This window comes from Anser brachyrhynchus (genome assembly GCF_964034855.1).
Source record: "Anser brachyrhynchus genome assembly, chromosome: 4".
In the NCBI taxonomy this organism is placed as follows: domain Eukaryota; kingdom Metazoa; phylum Chordata; class Aves; order Anseriformes; family Anatidae; genus Anser; species Anser brachyrhynchus.
In genome coordinates, this window is record NC_137698.1 from 56,950,197 (window position 1) to 56,970,627 (window position 20,431).

A 20,431-nucleotide genomic window follows, 5' to 3' on the forward strand; every position below is an offset into this window, starting at 1 on the left:
TTATATCAGAGTGGCATAATATCATCCTGACATGACTTTTCATGAAAGGGAAATCAATGACTGCATGCAATTTAGTTGTTTTAGTTGGTGGTGGTTGGTTGGTTGTTTTTTTGACTTATCTTACAATATAATTTGTAGGTTTCCTCAAGTCGTATTAATGAAGGTAAATATGAACATGAATTCCTTGCTTTTCTCAGTTTCTTCCTTCTACCTGATGCTTGTCCTATTTCTCCTCTTTCCTCTACATTATACAGCAGTGAAAGGACTGTTGGTAGAATGTCTAGATGAGCAAAATCCCACAGTCACTCATCATGGCTGTTTGTGCCAAAATCTGAGGTCAGCCCTCATTCCTTTTACTGGCTTGGCTGCACCATCTGTACATAACACTATATGTACAGTGCTATTGCTGCAGTGGTAGGGCTATAAGTGTATATATGGGGAAAACGCAGAGAAGTCTAACCGTGGGGGAAAAAAAAGAAGGAAAAGGGAATAGTCCTCCTGTACTTGTCTACCTGTAAAATAATTGTTCACATAAAATGTTATGACATGATGTGGAAGACATGAGAGCTAATTAAATCCAAAATAACCGTTTCACTGTCAGTAGATATAAGAATCAAATCATTTTCAACCATGATCTTCATTTGATGATTGGAAAACTGACCTTACTAAAAAGAGCATATAAGAGACCATTGTGAGTGTGCAGTTTGTGTGAAAAGAAAATCCAAAACTGGGGGAACAGTTGACTAAAACAGATATGAATGAGAATTCAAAATGACCATCAAATGTTCTGGGAGTGGGTGTGTGTATATGCATGTGCACGTGTGTGTGTGTGTGTGTGTGTGTGTAGTTAAAGTTTTTGTGGATTAATTACAGGAGGCTGTTTCATCTGTTTTGTATGTGGCCTTGCTAGCCTTTTTGATGTTATGACTGAGTTTAAAAGAATTTTACACATTCTGTACCTGTATGCCTAATTCAAGTGTCTCATGAGAGAATAATAAATCCATGTGTTTTATCCAGTGGAATGTGTAACCAAATAAGAACAAACAGTTCTATTATAGTTAAGTGGCTAATAATCTAAATTACTACTGTCTGTTTACTACAATAATATTGACCTTATGTAGTCTGACTATGTCCCTAACTCTTAGATTGGGAAAAAAAAAAAAAAGAAAAAAAAAAGAACAATTAACTCAATTAACTGAGAGACCATATTTACTTTAATAATGGAATCCGCCTCATATACATTTGTGCTAAACATTTTGCACATGAATCTAAACCTTGTTAGCATAAATTTCATTAAGTGCTCTTCTGCTTTCGTGCCAAGGAGTTTGTACTGCCAATTCATAGTAGAAAATAAAAATAAGCAAGTCTGAAATCAACAACTGGGAAAAAAATATAGCAGTGATGGAAAATTTGAGAACAATGAGTTTTTATATACAAGTCCATGTTTCCACATCATGAAAGATCAAAAAAAAAAAATTGGTAAAGAAACACTTTTTAACATCAGTGTAACAAAAGCAATCGAAAGAATTACCTAGTCAGCTTATGTCTTTTTATTATTATCATTATTATTTTTTAAGAATAGTTTATTTTTTTATTTTTATTTTTATTTTTTTTTTTTTTTCACCAGTTTCCTGAAAATTAATGAGGAGTTATTTCTAAGCTGTAGTTACTGACTGTTCTACTTGTTACATGGACAGCTAACTGAATCTGACAATTCTTTGATTGTAATACATTCCAGTCACTTGTCACAGTCACTTGTTTTTTGTTGGTTTATTTGTTTATTATTTTGTGTGAGTGTATAGTTCAGTTTTCTTAGAGCTTGTGCTGTGAATGAAATTTGTCAGGCATTTGAAGACAATGACTTGAATTCAAGCAAAGATGTCAGGAGGCCTGCAGGGATGAGCATGGAGCTTCTGACTTAACTCAGACATACAAAGCATACAAGAGGTGGAAGCAGGGTCAGATGACCCAGGAGTATAGAGCTGCTATTTGATCTTGCAGAGTTGGTGTTAGGAAAGATACGTCTTACCTGGTATTGAATTTGGTGAGGAAAATAAAAGGAAACAAACAGGACTTGACAACTACATCAATGGCAAAAGGAAGACTAAGGAAAACATGGTCTTCTGCTAACAAAGGACATGGAAATAGCAGAGGAACTCAACACCTTCTTTTAATCAGTCTTTTCTGGTGAGATCAGCCTTTGGGAATTCAAATATCCAATTTTTTAAATAGCCAAAAAGTTGGGAGAAAAATCTCTGACAACATTATCCTGTTTAAAAGGCATAACTATATCCTTTTTTATTTCCCTCTCTTTTTAAAATTGCTTTAAACAGTTTGCCTTCACTTTGTTCCTGAGTTATATTCCTTGCGCTTGCCATTGCTGGTAGGAATCTCATAGGAACAGAGCTAGATTTTCAAGAGATGTTTGAAAGCGAAGAATGAATGTAATATTGCAGGATAAGCTCAGACAGGATAGTTTTTGTTTGAAAGATACTATCTAGAGATGTATCAGAGTAAGAAGTTATTGTATATTGTGTAGTCATACTGTTATATGACAGTATGGGATAAATACACTGAGAAAATAGTAGTCACTTGGAATCAGGAAAATCTAATTTGAGAAGCAAAAAATAATGTTGTTTTGTAGTAGTGACAAACTCTCTGATTTTACTGAATGCAGAAAACATCTAGACAAAAGCTTGAAATAGCAAAAACAGGTGACCAAAAACAGAGGAGGATTTTTATTTATTTATTTATTTATTTATTTATTGGTAATAGAATCACAGACCATTTTGTGTTTAAAGGGAGTTGTGGAAACCATATAACCTAACCTCCTTCTAAGACTGGGTCTAGGTGAAACAGGTTGCTCAGGGCCCTATCTAGGTGAGATACGAGCACCTTCAAAAATGGAGATCCCCAAACTTCCCACAGTTTCTTTGAGCAACTTGTTCCAGTGTTAGATCTCCATCAGGGAGAAAAGGTTTCTCTGAATATGTACTCAGAATTTCATATGTTATAACTGGTGTCTGTTGATGCTTTTTGTAATATGTTCATGTCCTTTACTACAAGAGTGCCAGGAAATCTAATAACTGAGAAGAGGTAGAGCTGTACTGAGATAATTTCCTGTAATCATGCATAGAGTGGGGGAAGAGAACACAAAGAATGAGACAGATGGGAGTGATAACGATGATGAAAAAATGGTAGAATTTAGGGTAATTAGGAATTGAGGAATTTAGATTCACATACATTCAAAAAACATATTGCTTATTCCTTTGGTAACCCTTTAAAAGTCTATAATACAAGATCTACTTTTGAATAATCTATGAACTCATTCAAGAAACAAAGCTGTTTTGTGTTGAAAGACTTTAAGTCAGAACTGCTTATATTTTTTTTTCTTTTCACTACAAATAATGTAATAAGAAGCAATGTGACTACAGTCAATATACCAAAAACATTGCCTTGTAACTCCTGCTCAGTCAGTTATGCTGCTTGCTATAAGTCAGTATATTAAAGCAGAGAATAAAATGTGGAATTGTCTAGATATTCCAATTCACAAGCAAGCTGAAAAGCACATTTAGTGGCATTCCTCAACTGCAATTTCTTTTATGAGAAAACTGACTGATTTTCTGACAAATGTGACTCTTTTTTTTTTTTTTTTTTTTTCCTCCTCTGATCTACCATAAAAACCTGTAGCACTGGCAAAAGAACTGATCATGCAAAGCAAAGCATACACAGGTGTAAAATCAGGTTAGATCTTTGTTCCTATGTGATTAAACTATAGAACAATTTAGCTTCTCTGCAAAGTGATTTTTTTTTTTTTAATAGAAAATCCAAAATGTATTAGTTTGGAACCACTGTTGCTAAAATAAATTTTTGCCAGCCTTATTCATTTAGCATTTTCTACATGGCAAAAAGAAAAATCTTCTGCTGACATGTAAATATTTTTGATATCCAAAATAAACTGGATAGTATACTTGTTTAGCAATTTCTGCAAACCTCAGATTGTAAATTCGTATAAAAGATCAAAGAGTTATTGAAAAAAAATAAACAGGAAAATATTTTTTCTTTGTTTCAAATGCAAAATTTCTGATTTCTGTCAATAAATAAATAAATAAAGAATCTGGTCAGTAAGGTATTAGATTGCATTTATGTTTTGGTATGTGCCTTCAAATAATTCAGGTCTGATTTTCCATTCTCTACTGCTGACTATATTTTTCTAGTGAAAGACTTATAATGACGTGTTTTCCTGTTGATAAATATGGGTTATGTATGTAGATATAAATCTGTATGTGTCTCTCTCTCTCTCTCTCTCTCTCTCTGTGTGTGTGTATATATATATATATATACAAATGTATAGACATATATACATATTTGAACCAGGAATGTGAAAATAAAAAAGGGATCAAGATTTTATACTGCAACCATCGGTATTTATTCTGTATACTTTCAAGGAAAAATGAGGGAAATAGTGAAAATAATTTAATTCTTAAGCATTTCAACAAAGTGAAATTAATTATTTTATTTTGGGGAATGATGAAATATTTTACAAGGACATAAGTTTTCACAAAAAAATGTTTGAATATTTTCACTGATAATTCCTTAATTTCAAACCACTTTCTTCCTTCTTCCTTCTTCCTTCTTCTCTCTTCTCCCTTCTCTCTTCCATCTTCTCCTTCCTTCTTTCTTTTCTTCTTTCTTTTTTTCTTTCTTTTTCTTTTTCTTTTTCTTTTTCTTTTTCTTTTTCTTTTTCTTTTTCTTTTTCTTTTTCTTTTTCTTTTTCTTTTTCTTTTTCTTTTTCTTTTTCTTTTTCTTTTTCTTTTTTTTTTCTTTCTTTTTCTTTTTCTTTTTCTTTTTCTTTTTCTTTTTCTTTTTCTTTTTCTTTTTCTTTTTCTTTTTCTTTTTCTTTTTCTTTTTCTTTTTCTTTTTCTTTTTTTCTTTTCTTTTCTTTTTCTTTTTCTTTTTCTTTTTCTTTTTCTTTTTCTTTTTCTTTTTCTTTTTCTTTTTCTTTTTCTTTTTCTTTTTCTTTTTCTTTTTCTTTTTCTTTTCTATTTTTAAAGTATCTTCAATTTATATGAAAAGAAAGGATAAAATGTTTTCTAAAGTGTAGAAATAGCACTTCATATTCACTCCTATGATAAATATTGCATAGCAGATTGATTTAGAATAATTTTGATACGTGTAGCTTTTCATGTTTTAGTTTTCATGATTATATAAAAAAATATTTCTGTAGCAAAAGTGTGGAGATTAAATCTGACACAGCTTCCAGTAATCTTTTCCAAGGTTTACAGAAGGGTCAAAATTCAGATTAATGTGCTAGAGTTGGGGAACTGAAAAAAAAAATCTTCAGAAATTCCGTGTGCATAGAGTAGCATAGGGCAAACTTGTGGAATTTTTGTCGTATTTGAACACTTCAGGATTGAAGCTATACATAGTATGTTGAAACAGCAAGGCAAAAGGTTATTTTACTTTAGCTTCTTACGGATATTCTTCTCTATATGGATGCTGAATTTAAGAGTAGCTGAATAAAATTTCTCATCAATATTTTGAAAAGAATGCCTGTATTTTTTCCTGGTTGAGATTTGTATACCGTAATTTTGTACTCCTGCTTATGGACCTGAAGCTATCCTCAATTAAATTAGGTTGCAGAAGCTGTAAGTAACAATGTGAATTTACCATTTTTTCAGTTCTCTTGAAAAAACATTACTTTTTTAAATTACAATTAAATTACTTTTTTTTTTTTTTTTAAGTGTTTGGCAGTTTTACACCTGTAATTAATTAAATAGCAATGAAAATTGCATATTTGGTTATATCTTGGGATAAAAGGAATACATTTTTTCATCTAAATAAAAGAGCACCAGTTTGAAATTATGCCAAATTTAAGACAATTTTATTGTAGTTATTAATTATTGTTAAATAGACTTATTTAGATATAATGATCCTTATTTGACTCCTTCCTGCACTTTATTACAATTTCTTCAATAATAATCACTACAAGTATAATTAACAGCTCAATTATACAGTATTTATGCAAGGTATCTACTTGGGCAAAAAGATTTCATTTAGAACAGTGTCTTGAAGGCTAATTTGAAAACAATGGGCAGTCATTAAAAGTAATTAAGTCTGAGAAGGAGAATTGAAAACTTAGGATAGCTTTTGTGTCTTATATCTGATTGCACTAAGATCATGAACAAAAACTCTTTCAGAGTGCATTGCTTTTCATCTCCATAAACGTGTTTTCTGTCAAAATACTTTTGACTCACTATCTTCAGTCTTGATAGTGTTTCAATATCTGTTCTGCCTAACTTAGTAAAAACCTCCTAAATATGTTATAAAATGACAGCCTTCAATAATAATAATAAATTAATAATAATAACAACAACAACAGCAACAACAACAACAATAACTTGCAAAGCACAAAACAGTTTTATTATTCAGGCTTCCCCCCCCCCCCCCCCCACTTTTCCCCCTTTTTCCCCTTTTTTTCAGCTATGAAAATTTTAAGAAAGACAAAATCTGGTCTGTCCCAGATTTTCAGTTTCTGGCCTGGAGAGCTGGAAGCTTATCTAATTTTGCTTGAAAACAAATACATTTCCAGCTCATCTGATAATATGCACACACATTTTTTGCAGAAGAAATGTATATATATATCAACTTTTGGAGATGATCTCTAGCAACCTTTTACTGTTCAATAGGAGAAAAAATGTTGCAATAGATCATTATATATATGTATTTATTATATTAATATAAAATAAGAATCTGTAAAAAAATAGATCAATTAGGATGAATTATTTTATTGCCAATTACTTTAAATGGTGCTGAAATAATTTATAATGAGAAAATGGCTCACTGAGGAAATATAAACATGTCCAAGTCTTTCCAGTTTTTGGCATTCAGACCTCTCACATGTATACATCTATCAAATATACCCTACCTGACTCAGAGTCACAGGTCACAGTGACCCACAAACTCTTCTCCAGTTGCTGGAACTTAGACCTTGCAGGACTCGGGCACAACGCAGGGATTGCAAAGAAAAGAAAAAAAAACAAGCAAACAAACAAAACATAGTTAAGAAAAAGATTGGATAGTCTCTAGGTATCAAACATTATGCTCAGTCAGGCAAGTGTATTGACCACATCTGCTTACATGCAAAGGGCTCCTTTAAGTCCTCTGTCCATTTTCCCATTCTTTCTCCTGCCCAATCCACCCTGACCTTCCCCACCTTAGGTCCTTTCCCTAAGTATCCCCATAGTATGTTTTACATAATCCTATATACCCTTTCTGATATTCAATAATCAGATTCTCACGATCCCCTGAGCCCCCTCAGCTATTCCATAATATTGCAATAACAACAATTTCCCACTTTTTGTCAGATAAAAAGTCAGACTGGTCCTGTTCAAGGCTGTGTCTAGTAGTTCCTTTAATAACCTATCAGTCTGTGGATGAAGTGTTCAGCTCTTTGTTATTGTTTCTATTATCACCTCATCATTAATTTCTGTGTGTCCATGTGTTTAATTTATCAATTTCCTTGGTTTTGTCGTTTCTTTTGTACAGAATAGTCTTTTAACAGGTAAGTTAATGAGCCAGATGTTCTCACTTTCTACATACCCTTAAAAATGTTCAAAGATAATAGGAAAATAAAAGGTCAAAATGGGAAATCTAACTTTAAAAAATAAAATTAAAAAAACAGAAAATAGCAAAACCACAGCTAAATTTTATGAAAGAAAACCACTTATTTCATTACAAACTACAAAATTTATTACTTACACTTATTTATCACATAACTCACATCAGGAAGAGGAATAAAAAAAAACACAGAATAACTCAACCTGTTATATAACTAAATAATATAATACCAGTAAGCAGATAAAAAGCAATATTTTAAAAGGTGATAAATTTTGCCTTGCTATCTACACTGCAGAAATAAAAAAAAAAAAAGACAAATTTATCTTTCTGAAGTTCTATCTTAATTTACAATCTTCAAATTTGTGACAGTAAAGATTAGCATGCAATGTAATATTGAAAATCATTAAATTTTCACAGTCACTTTAAACTTCAGAACTCCTTTGTGAAAGTTGCTAGGTATCAGATATGAAGAGAAACAAAAAGATGTAAGTTAAATAACTTAATGAATGTTTGAAACAAATTTGTGTCTATAAGAACTATTGATAGCCCATCCCTGACTGGGTAAAACAGGCAATACAAGATGTCGTTGTAGATCATTAAAAGATAACCAGAACAGATATTTTGAAGCTTAAGAGCCATAAACTAGTATTTTTAAAATCATGGTTTTACTGCCAAGTCCTGCTAAGTCCTAAAATAACCATAAGACTTTTATTTTTGTTATGTCTGTATGGTGTTTCTTTAATATTAACTCATAAACTAAAAACGGTCATCGTCACATACCAAAACAATATTTGTAAAACTCATAATATCACCCTTAGATGTCATATATCATGCATATAAAGCTAAATAATCTTGTTTCAGAGCCATTCTAAAATGGTAAGTGTCCTTATAGTTCAGTTGAAAGGGAAAGCTCAGCTAGAGAGTCTTACTTAGAGAATCTTACTCCCCTGAGACTATTGCCACTCAAGAAAAAGGGTAGAAGTTCATGGCAAACATATTCCCCATAATGTATCTTTCTAGGTGCTTACAATCTACATATTAATAATTTCATCTATAGGGATTATAGCTTTCTGTTTGAATAGCTATTAATGGACTTTCATTGTAAAAACTGTCTAATTCCTGTGGAGTTCATTGATATGCTAGGCCTTTCATATCCAGTGGCAATGAATTCTACATTTGTATATTAAAGAAATAAATTTTGTTTCTTTTAGCCTGGTAACTGAAAATTTCTCTGAAGGATCACTTTTCTAATTTTGTAAGATTCAATAATTCTGTTTATGTATACGTACTTCTCATTCATCTCTTTCCATTTTTTTTTCAGATGAAAACTCCTAGATAGCTATCAACATTGTTTGCTATTTCAGAATCCATTTTTTATCATTTTTAACTTCTCGTTTTAACTTGTCACTCTCGTGATGACCAGAACTGCATATAATATGATTACAAATCCGAATTTTCTTATTAGTTTTTTGTTTGTTTGTATTTGGTTTCTTAGTTTGTTTGTTTGTTTGTTTGTTTGCTTGTTTGTTTGTTTGTTTTCTTTCTGCATTCTGTTTTATTCCTGAGGCCTTCCCAAATTCTATTTGCCCTAAGGACACCCTACACAGACAGAAATGTGCTATCCCCCACAACCCATGGAGAATGGTGTTTTTATATTTTGAATGTTTCTCTCCAACAAAATGTCTTCTTTTCATGCATACAAAAAGGTAGAATTCTTATATTTTAAAGTTTTTTGTACAAGATATATATGTAGACAGATACAGATACACAGCATAAAAGATTGGGCTAGTTTGGGCTGGTACATCTTGAAAGAAGGAATTTGTGCTTCTGAAATTTTCACAGTGTAATGAAAAGGTAGTTATTTGGCTGCACAGTGCTTTCCAAAAGTTATGGCTCATTCATATCCCCAAATATAAAATATTTGCAAGGGATAATACATTTGAAACAGTATTTAGAGAATACATTTCTGTGTTGTGGATAAAATAATGCATAATTTAAAAAAGAAACTTTTCACCTAAATGATAAACATTGTCCGTATTCCCAGTCTCAGTTACCTGCTACAGAATAGCACATGTTAAAGCACAGTTGTAGCTAGGCAATTTTGTGTTGAAATGCTTTAAAGTTAATGTGAATCCCTTGTCACAGGCCTAAACTGAATTCATCAGTATCTAGGTCATCTCTAGAATCTTTGAATACTAGTGTAATTATTTCTGTGTTTATAATATTATTTGATAGGGGAACCAAGCTTATATAACCATTTCTGAGATCTATATTATAATATAAAATTGATTTAATTACTTCATACTGGATTAAGAATTCCTGTGCTGGACTTTTTGGACATAATGATCCTTTTCATATTTTTAGATGATATTATTCTATTTTATTAAGTTTAGTTATTTTTGAGGAATATTTCTGCCCAAAGTTATAAACTTTACACATTAAGTTTCCTATATACCATCTGAAAGTATTCTGTGATGCAATAAGATTACAGTTTCAGATTCCCAAATCATAATCATATTTTTGGAATACCTTGTAAAGTTCATGATGTAACATATTGTAGCTTTTCCTAAAACATTCGTAAAAATATTACAAATGTGATTTTATAATTTTTTTTAATCTAACACACACAAGATGCGTATAATTACTGCCAGACATGTTATTATAATCTTTTCTCCCCCCCCCCCCCCCCCCCAGAATTCACAACTTAGCTAACATAGAAATTGCCTCTATAATTACTCTTTTGAAATTTTGTCAGAAGATTTTGGAAAACCCAAAACAGAGTGTCCAGAACTGTGAAATGTGAATATCTGTGTTTAGCTCAAAATATTAGCTATTTCATAACAAGTAAACATTTTCAGAAGCTGTTTCTGAAGAATAGTGCTTTTAGATACTCATCACTGTCAAAACTAATGTTCCCACAGATTCATTGTGTTTCTGGTTATTTTTACTTTTTTGTGCTCCAAGCTCACTTCCCATACAACTATGCAGAGTCATAGTGTTAGGGATGAGGAAAAGATAGCCTGGTTTATCACAAGTGAATATGGAGATATCTGAGCTTTCAAAGTCTTTTGGTTTGGGTTGGAGGACAGAACTGATGGAAAAAGCATAAAAAATGATGAAAACTCATTCATAGATCTGTTCAGATTGAATACATTCCTTGATAACCTTCCCTCAACCTCAGCAAACTTTATCTTTGTGATAGTTGGTTTCACTCCGAAGGACAGCACAAATATGAACTAAAATATATATAATGTAGATGATCAGAGACCCAGGACCAAGGAATAAACTTACAGGTTCCCAAGTTATTGAACATTTGGAGTTTTGGGAACAAAAATCTTATAAAGACAGTTTAACTAGTTTCAAAATTTAGTTTTTCCTCCATGTTGATACTCCAGTAATAAATTTTTAATTTTGTATACAAGAGATATTAAAGAAATAGAAAAAGCATGACAAAGTTCACAGTGACTTCTGAATATTAGTTCTGACTTTTGATGAGAAAGCAGGACAAGCAGTCAGTTTTTATCTTATTCTGAAGCACAACTACTTAAAATTGATTCTAGGCATCTTCAGTCATGTTTTTTTCTTCAGTTCAAACCAGCAGAAAATAACATGACTACTCTTATGGAAAAAAGACACCACTTGTTTTGTTTGTTCTGTTATTTTTTAAATTGCTAGTTTATAAGGCAATTAGAAAAACTATCACAGCAAGACTGAAACAGTATCAGCATTAGTAGCTTGAAGTCAAAGAAAAGACACAAAATGCATTTATTTCTCATTATTTAAGCATACAAATAATAAGCAGCTACTCCATCAGAGATGACTGATGTGGATCACTCCAAGTTATACCACTTTATCAATTTTATTTTTCACAAAATATGTATCTTATATAATCTTCTCCTACATTCCTTACATATATGTATATATATATTTGCCCACTGGTAGCATAACACGATATAATGACTTTTCATAGATTTCTGAAATGTATTATAGAAACAGTATATTTTAAATACATGAATAGAAACATGTACATTTTTGTATGTATTTACATACTTACATCCATGTAATCCCATCAACATCCATGTGTATATTAGTATGTAATACTAATCTAATTTAAACATAAGAATGAAAGCTGAATGTGTTTGTTTCTTATTTTGAAACTCTTCTCTTTTGTATGCCAGGACTGAATTTCAAAGTATGTAAATCTCATGGATATAGTTTGTAATAGTATCTACAGAAGTGTAAAGAACATGTTCATTAGCTGGCCTTAGGTATCAGGGACTTCAGAAACACTTGAAAGAGAAATCTCTGAGTTCAAGATTTAGCAATGCACATGAAAACATCAAGGAAATTTAACATGGAGCAAGTAGAAATTTAATCATATGCGAATCTACTTTCACTACGGGTATTTTCATTCTGTTACAGAGCAAACAAAGGAGTATGTAAGATGGTGACTGATGGAACTGCTACTACAGTTTTTGAAATTCCTATAGTTAAATAGCGAATTCCATCCAGTTATTTATGAAGCTATTACACTAATAACACCAATAAGTCTTTAACAGTGAATGTTAAGACAAAATCTGTAGGTGAAAACAGCAGATAGGCTGCACCAGTATGCTACCTGTAACCTGGGCTGATAAAAAACGAGTCACTATGATTTGGGGTTTGTTATGTTAGCTTCTGCTAATATGCTCTCTGTGAACAGGGCCACCAGTTGCTATATCATACTGGAATTTAATCTACTGTCTTACTTCCTGAAGTAATTCTTTCTTACATACAGTAACAGTACTGACACTTTGAGTTATACAATGATCCACCAGTGGAAAGATAACCAATGCAATCATAAGTAGTGCCATCTGTATGTTGTTCTGCAGTACTGTTGAAGAGTTTGGAGAGCTCTGAGCTAGATGCAGATAGTTCCTTAAGTTAAAGTCAGTGGCAGAGCTAACTCTTTAACTAACTCTAATTATCCTTGGTCCTCCTTGTTTCTACTTTGTTTTGTTTTGTTTTGTTTCATTTTCATTAGATTAACATATACAACATTCCTAATTTAATAACTTAAACTTCTAGTTTCCACAAACAATGTATTATGTAATAATAGTTTATTATTACTTAACACTGAGTTATCGCTGGTTAGCGGTTACCATGTTACAGAATGCTTCTATAGTGATTATTACATTGACTGAGTGCTAATGTTTTGATTTAGGTCAAATACAAGCTAATATTTATTTATATTTTTTACTGTTCTTCTGCTTTTTCAATTTAGTAGGCCTTTGGTTTGGCCTGCTGCATGATCTTGAACACTTCATATTTATGTCACTGCCATATACTTTTATATATCTAATTTATAAGTACATTACATTCTAAATTGTTGTATTTCTGGAGCAAAGACTGTTCCATCTTTCTTTGTATAGTGTCTGTTAAAGTAATACAGTTTGAGCTTACCTATACTTCTGATATTGTTATCTGTATGGTAAATATATTCTTTAACCTGAAAAAAAGTATATTGTTTTTGCTTTATCTGCTTAATTATCTCATTTCTTTTACACGCCTTCAAAAATATTAACTCTTGTATTTTTTTTTTCCTCGGTGGCTGAGAATCCGTTCCTACCACCAAAAGAGAGGCTCAATTTTATTTCAGTCGAGACTGAAGGATGGAACATAGAAGCTCCAAGCTTTGCTCATTATTTGGGTTATTTCTTACCTAACTTCCTAACGGTCTTTGATCTTGCTAGTGTAATATTCTTGCAATATATTAGGGATGTGATGAAACAGAATCTCCTAATTTAAAATAAGTGGCTCCCAATGCACAGGTAATTGGATCTAAATAATTTTAGACCTACTTACACCTTGCAGCTACATCTATCAAAAAGGCTCAGGAGGCTTGCATAAAGTACTGAATAGAACTAAATTCTTCTAGTGCACTATTTAACAGTCCTATCAGAAAAGAAGATTACCAGAATGTGTCCGTTATGTCTCATCATTGATCAAGAATATGGAGGTTTATTAATTAATTAGTACATAAATCATAATAAACTTAAGAAAGAAAGAAAGAAAAAGTTAAATCTGAGCATCATTAAGTGAAAAGTATCCAGCATGCGAATAAGAAAATGAATCTTGGTTTCCACCATCTTTACCATTCAATCAAAACAAACAATCAAATCCAAATAAAAGCAAGCAAGCAAAGAAACAAAAAACTTCTTACATCTGTGTTTCACATCCCAACTTGTTCAGGTATGCCTATTGCCTTCAGAGTGCTGACACATTCACGAATCAGCAGATGCTCATGCAATTTCATCCTTTTGTTTCCTCTTTCTCCTGAATGTGGTAACACCCTGTTCATTCCTCACCTGTCATATTATGTTATGCTTTGCCCTTTGTATCATCTTCTGCCTATCTGTGAATTGCAGACTCCTAATTGCTTCCTTGCCTGTCATGGTGCCCTAATTTCTTATACCTTACTTCTCCATCCTGTTTCTTAAATGTAGTCTTCTGTCCTTCAGTTCTGCCTTCATTTGAATAATTGTGTGATTCAGTAATCTTTTTCCTAGCTTGGGATTGAAAATAGGCTGAAAAATTTACAAGGACATAGCCAGTGGAAGTTCTTGCTAAAATTAAACATGCTATGAAACGATGGAGTTTCTGAAGTTTTTATACTGTATTTAAAATATGATTAAAAGTTTTGAAGGCACAAAGGATAGAAAGCTGTATAGCTAAGTCTAACAAGATACAGACTGCCTTGAGTTATTCAGCTACCCGGAGGACCAGGATATCAATGGAACAGAATTGGCTTTGAAAAGCAGTTATGCAAAATCGACTGCACTTGCTTTTTCAATTGGGCATGATTTATATAGTGTATAACACAATAGATAGCCTATACTAAAATAAAAATTTTCAAACACAATAGGATTCTAGAGTTAAAATCCTGAAAATCACTTTACACACTCATATTTTTCTTAGTTTTGAGGAGAAACTATGGTGCTGAAGAGCATGGCAACAAGATTTTTGTAGTAGATTTAAGACAATGAAGTGAAACAATTAAAATTATAATAAATTAAATTATTTGGGGCCATGATTCAGCAGAGTACTTATACATGTGCCTACCTCTAATCTTTTAAGCAGTCTTGATTTCAGAGTTAAATAGATGTGTAATCAGGTCTATACCTGAAGAAAATAGTTCTTGGAAATTCCAGATGGAAGCATGAAACTTAGTCTTTTGACCAAGATCTTAACAAACTCTGTGTTTAATGAAGAAAAAGAAAGGCACATTAAGCATAATTCAATAAAGTTTTGACAAATGGCTTGACTGAAATATAGGTCACAAACTGTGCAGTTTACTTAAGGAAAGACCAAGGGCAGTAGAAATGCTTGGCTTATTTGCTTTTGGGGAGGAAATAAGGAGAGGAAGTATTACCAACTATAACACCAAATTTTCCTTAAAAGCTAACTGATTATTTACTTTGTATTCCAATGGTCTAGTCAATATTGGTAGTTGCTAGCAAGTGGACATCAAAGCTAATCATTTTGCTAAGCAAATAGTTTTTACCAGAAGGAAAAAGCAACTTTTCACTTGGAGAAAGCCACATGAATTCACATTTGCAATATGCAGGATAAAAGATTGCCCTTGAGTAAAACTAGTAAATGAATATTTTAGTGGTTTTGCTTGTTCTGCGAAATTGATCATGGCTATAATCAAACTCATTTGGAAAAGAGCCATATAAAAATTACTCAGTAATACTCTGGCTGACAGGAATGCCTTTTTTTTTTTTTTTTAATCCTCTGTGAAAAAGGCTCAGCATTTTTTTTCCTTTGCATTTTATTTTTGTTAATTTGCTTTAAGCAATATTTATAAATAAATGGTGGATAGGTTTGTAATGAGTATTATATACACTCCAAAAGAAATTCACATGTTGCTGTTGGATGAGACTATGTCACAGAGGTGAAAAATAGTACATGTAATATAATTTGTTTAGTAAGTAAAAAATTAAATATATCAGTACAAGATGGGTCTTGAATATTTCAGCCTAGGTAATTTATCAAGATTAATAGTGTTAATATCCCTGTCTTACTGTGATATTTGAGTGACTGCTGTAACTATACTGTTGCTACTTGAGTTACATGAATCTGTCATCTCTCTACAAGCCTTATGAAACAAGCAAACAAGCAAATAGAAAATAAAGCTTAAAATTATTAGCATTTTCCTGTAGCAGACAATAGTTTAAGAAATTTTTGTTTTGTATAAATACATATACACATATCTATAAGAACAACTCTCTAGAAAACCTACAAAGCATATTGTCTATCATAACTTTTTGCATAACTTTTTAATAGTTATCTCCATCATGATAGAATATTACTTATGCTGCATGTGTCTCATTTATTTTAGTTGAAACAAAAATTTAGACTGAACCTTTTTTTTTTTTCTTTATTTTTATGAGTCAGAAAGTCTTCTAGAGCAGAAGAGGTGTATGTCACTTAGAAAAGAAATATTTTTTCAAGTGGGAACATTTCTCAGCATCCCTTTCGTATCAGAAGCATAGCTGTTTTTAGAATTGCTCAAGAGCCAATTTACTGAGGATTTATTTTCTTCCTGAGGAATATTGGTGTTGTGTAGATTCAGAGATTAAAATCTGGCCTTTGATATAGGGCCAAACACTTGCAGATTATGATTAAGTGATTAAACCAAGCAATTGAATTAAGTAAATCTTTGGCTTATGTTTTCATGTGCCATTGATGAGCTGTACATATTTCAAACAATATATATATATATTTTTCTCTCAAGCTATCTCTTATTCTAGGAATAAACAAAAAGAAATTCCACTCCATTTCTTACAACATCCTCCTCAAAATTTTTCTTTGACACACTGTCTTCACAAGCTTTACAGCTGTTCATATTGATGTTCTGTGACTTCTATCAGAAGAAAAGTACTGTTTCTTCTTTTCTTTTGTCGTTCATATACAACCACATAAATTGTTGTTTTTGGTGTTGTTTGTTTGTTTGTTTGTTTTATTGGACTTCATACTCCTAGGGGCAGAAGTTGTTTTTCTTTTGTGCTTGAATAGTATCCATACAACAGAACTCCTAGTAATAATCTGTAGCCCCAGAGAAATACAAATAGGGAACAATACCATTGTGTGACAGATTTAATTTCTTTTACTCACATTTCTTCAAGAATTTTATATATATCCAATAGGTGATGCTATTTTTTTGTTTCTACAGCAGAGATAGCCCATTAAGTCCCCATAGTCTATGACATATTTTTGCTGCTTTGTTTTAATTAATTTTTCTTTTAAACTGTCATTACATATAATGTATTGATATTCAGAATCTCAAGAAGGTGAGTTTTTCAAATATATGCATGTTTTGCTACTATATATAAAGCTCTTGTACTTTCTGGTTATGCATTATTTTGAGATTATAATTAAAGACTATAGATGAACTATTATAAAATAACACTCTTGAACAAGAAGCTAAAAAAAGAAGATATTTCATGTTTCACTTTTCATGCTTTCATAGTAACAAATCACATATTTACCTGCTGCATGCTCCACATTTGTTTATAAACATTATGATAGAAGGATCTTATATATTCTTTTTATGCAAAATTACTCACTCATCACCACTGATATTATCCTGTTACTTGTACGTTATATGACATTACCTCCAGAGTATTTAAGTCTCTATTTAATTGCCTTATATTTAGTGGTAAGAGTTTGTTAATTATTACAATACTCTTGTTAAATCACTATGTATGCTATTGCATATACATATTTGTTCATCTTTTCCTCCACAGAAATAGCTGTTACTGCATCTCAGTACTTTAGTTCATTCTTCTCCCTCTTTTTTTTTTTTTTTTTTGAAAAAAAGGCCAAGACTCTAGATGTGCACTCGCTGAGTGTTATGGGAAACACAGCTACAAACACCCCTTAAATTTGACCAAACCACCATACACTGTGTCTTATAAGCATTACTAGGCATGATCATAGTTACATAGTTACATAGTTTCCCTGTCTTCTCCCATACCCTGATCAGTTAGGGACAGTATCAGCCTCCACAGTGCAAGTATCCAGTTATGCCCACATCAACAGAATGATCAGAAATGTGCTTTTAAAGAAAATCTCCCAATTACCTTCATAGACTGTTCTTTAGTTAGCCACATAGAGTGATCACAGAACCCAGGATCTGGATTCTTTTTAGATTAAACTTAACTAAAAGGTGTGTTCCTCTTCAAAGAATTCAAAGGAACCTGCATTAAAAAGACATAGTCTGCACATCAGATCCTGAGAAACCATGTGGTCTGCTTGTATTATGCTGTATTACTCAATAATGTTGATGTAGATGAACTGAGTAATATATAGGTCTTTTTCCTAAATATGTCTTAAAGAAATATAGTTGATGGAAGTAACACTTAAGAGCTCAATTCTTCAGGTATGACATAAATGGGCATATAAAATAGATTCTTATAAAATTGTCCCTAGCAAGTATTAGGCAGAATCTTCAAATTCTGATACTTGTATACCTAACAATTAAATGCAGTTGTCATTTCATGTCATTATTTTTATGTTAAGAGGGAGGAGTATATTAATTATTGTCCTTAGTATGATGTGGCTTGTCACAAACTTTAAAAGTTGTATAGACTTTTAAAACAACCAAAAAGGCTATATTCATAGTTATATACACACAGAGAAGGAGAACAAAAAAACAAACCTAAAGTCCTCTTAAACTAACTCTTGATCTCATCTAATCTCTTGAACAGACGTATTTAGTTCAGTCTAATACTTTAATACTTTATTACCTACTTTTATAAATCAGGTCTATAAAAGACGCTCATGAGAAATTCAAAAGACTGAAATACATTTTTTAAAAATTATTATGTTTGTTTTTATTTTTACATACATAGTATGTTTTAAATAGTTTTTTGTTTGTTTGTTTGTTTGCTTGTTTGTTTGTTTTTTCTTATTCCTCATCTGGACATGGGTTTGTAGTGCAAATCTTCAGGCATCCAAGTGATGTAAATCTGTATTTTTTGTTTGACCTCTCTGAAAGAAAGGTATCTTAGTATAGCAGTTTCAACCAATTGAGTTTCCTTGTGTCTAACTTTGAAAGTGATGCCACCTGACCAGAAAAAGTAATATAGCTATAAAAGTAATTTATTTATAGTCTTTACCCAAGACTTTTTGCAAAGATTCTTAAAAATTCATTATTTCAACATATTCAACATCAAATAACACTGAATTCTATCCTGATTATATTATGCAGTTCTCAGAGTAGAAAGGCTTCCACTGTATAATAGAAATCTCCTGTCAAGCTCCTGTGTAATTGATAAGACTTTTAAGAGTTGATATGAGTCTCTTTAAGGCTTTTTTTTTTTTTTTCCTCTAGCACTTTCTCTGAAATGCAACTATGAAAAGTTTTCTCTTTCAACTAAATGAAACCTTCATGTGTGAAATAGCACAATATATGCGTCTTAGTAAAAGTTGTAGTGGTTATGATTCACACCTGTACATCTACAAATTAAATCTGTAAGTTTGTCTGTTTTAAGCTTATCACCATTAATTGATCCCAGAGTTCTTTATTTAACAATTTTCTCCTGTGAATGTGAATGGGACAGTTTCATTCATCCTTTCAGTCTATCAGAATGGTGCCTAGGACAGAGCATTGTGCAGGACACATCTCTACATCTGGAGTTGTACTTATTTATTCAATACTATTGCATATGAATGGCTGTGTAAAGGAGAGTTGCAAAGGGTATATGGACTTCTTTGATTGTTGACTAATATACTTTTTGGGGAATACAACTAGATTTACCCTTAACTGTAGTTTAATAAAAAAGATAATAATAAAAAAAGACAGCATGTGAAATTTTATCTGAGAAAATGCAAGTTGTATCATGACTCTGTTACTGATAAAGTTATTGATTAAAAACTACTAGAAGTGTTCATAAAAACAATGAGATACACCCTTGACAGAGGTCTTGCCTTGTCAGAAAAGTGCCTCTCTTTGGAATTACTTCCTCAGTGTAGGAGGATTGATTAAAAGGATAGAAAAGAAAAATATTATAGTGATTGAAATACTAATCAGGTCTTTCAAATCTATGAAAGACACACAACACAATAAAGTTTTGTCATGGCACCTATCATTTCACATACCAAACTGTTCACAAATCTTTTTATAAACTGATCATCATTAAATTTTTTATTATTTTTTTAAGGACTATAATAATTCATTTCAGACTGTTCTAAAATGTAGAAAGATCTCCACATGTATATTTATGAAGAAATAAGACCCTCTTTAGAACAAAGCAGATATTTAATTTCTTTTTATGAATAAGGGCAATTATAGTTAATTTCACTTCCACTTTCCTTCCTCTATCTCTCTCTGACAGTATACGAAACTGAAATGCCAGGAATAAATGGCTATTGCATGAAAGTTTATGTGCTTGGAAAGTGGAAAAAAATGAGCAAAGTCATATCCTAGTGTTTCCAATTCAGATGTTGGAATTGCAACTTCATTGCACGTATTTTTCCTATTACTTGGGAACACAGGTAATTTTTTATCTTATTTTATTTTATTTTTATTTTGTTTAAAATCTTGGACCAAAAACGTACTGTGTTCTTAAAAGTAGAGGTGTTTGCAAATAGTGTAAAACCCTTTCTTTCTGTAGACACTTTTCAAATTCTATACAAATATATGCAAACTTTGACTTAAAATTTTGGGGATTTATTTGTAGGTTTCCAAACTCCATACCACCTGTTTGAAAAGAAAGTGAAATGACAATTTGAGATTTATTTCTATATAACTGGCAATATACAT

The 20,431-nt window shown here is 31.7% G+C and overlaps 1 protein-coding gene across 1 annotated transcript in view; it reads left to right on the plus strand.

Moving 5' to 3' along the window:
- The window catches only part of LOC308193833 (uncharacterized protein), a 568,958-nt gene that overhangs the window by 382,960 nt on the left and 165,567 nt on the right, over window positions 1–20,431 (plus strand). Inside the window, exon 15 of the mRNA XM_080588912.1 lies at window positions 20,004–20,163. The gene's annotated coding sequence lies outside the window, so the exon portion shown is untranslated. The remainder of the gene's footprint in view (window positions 1–20,003; window positions 20,164–20,431) is intronic.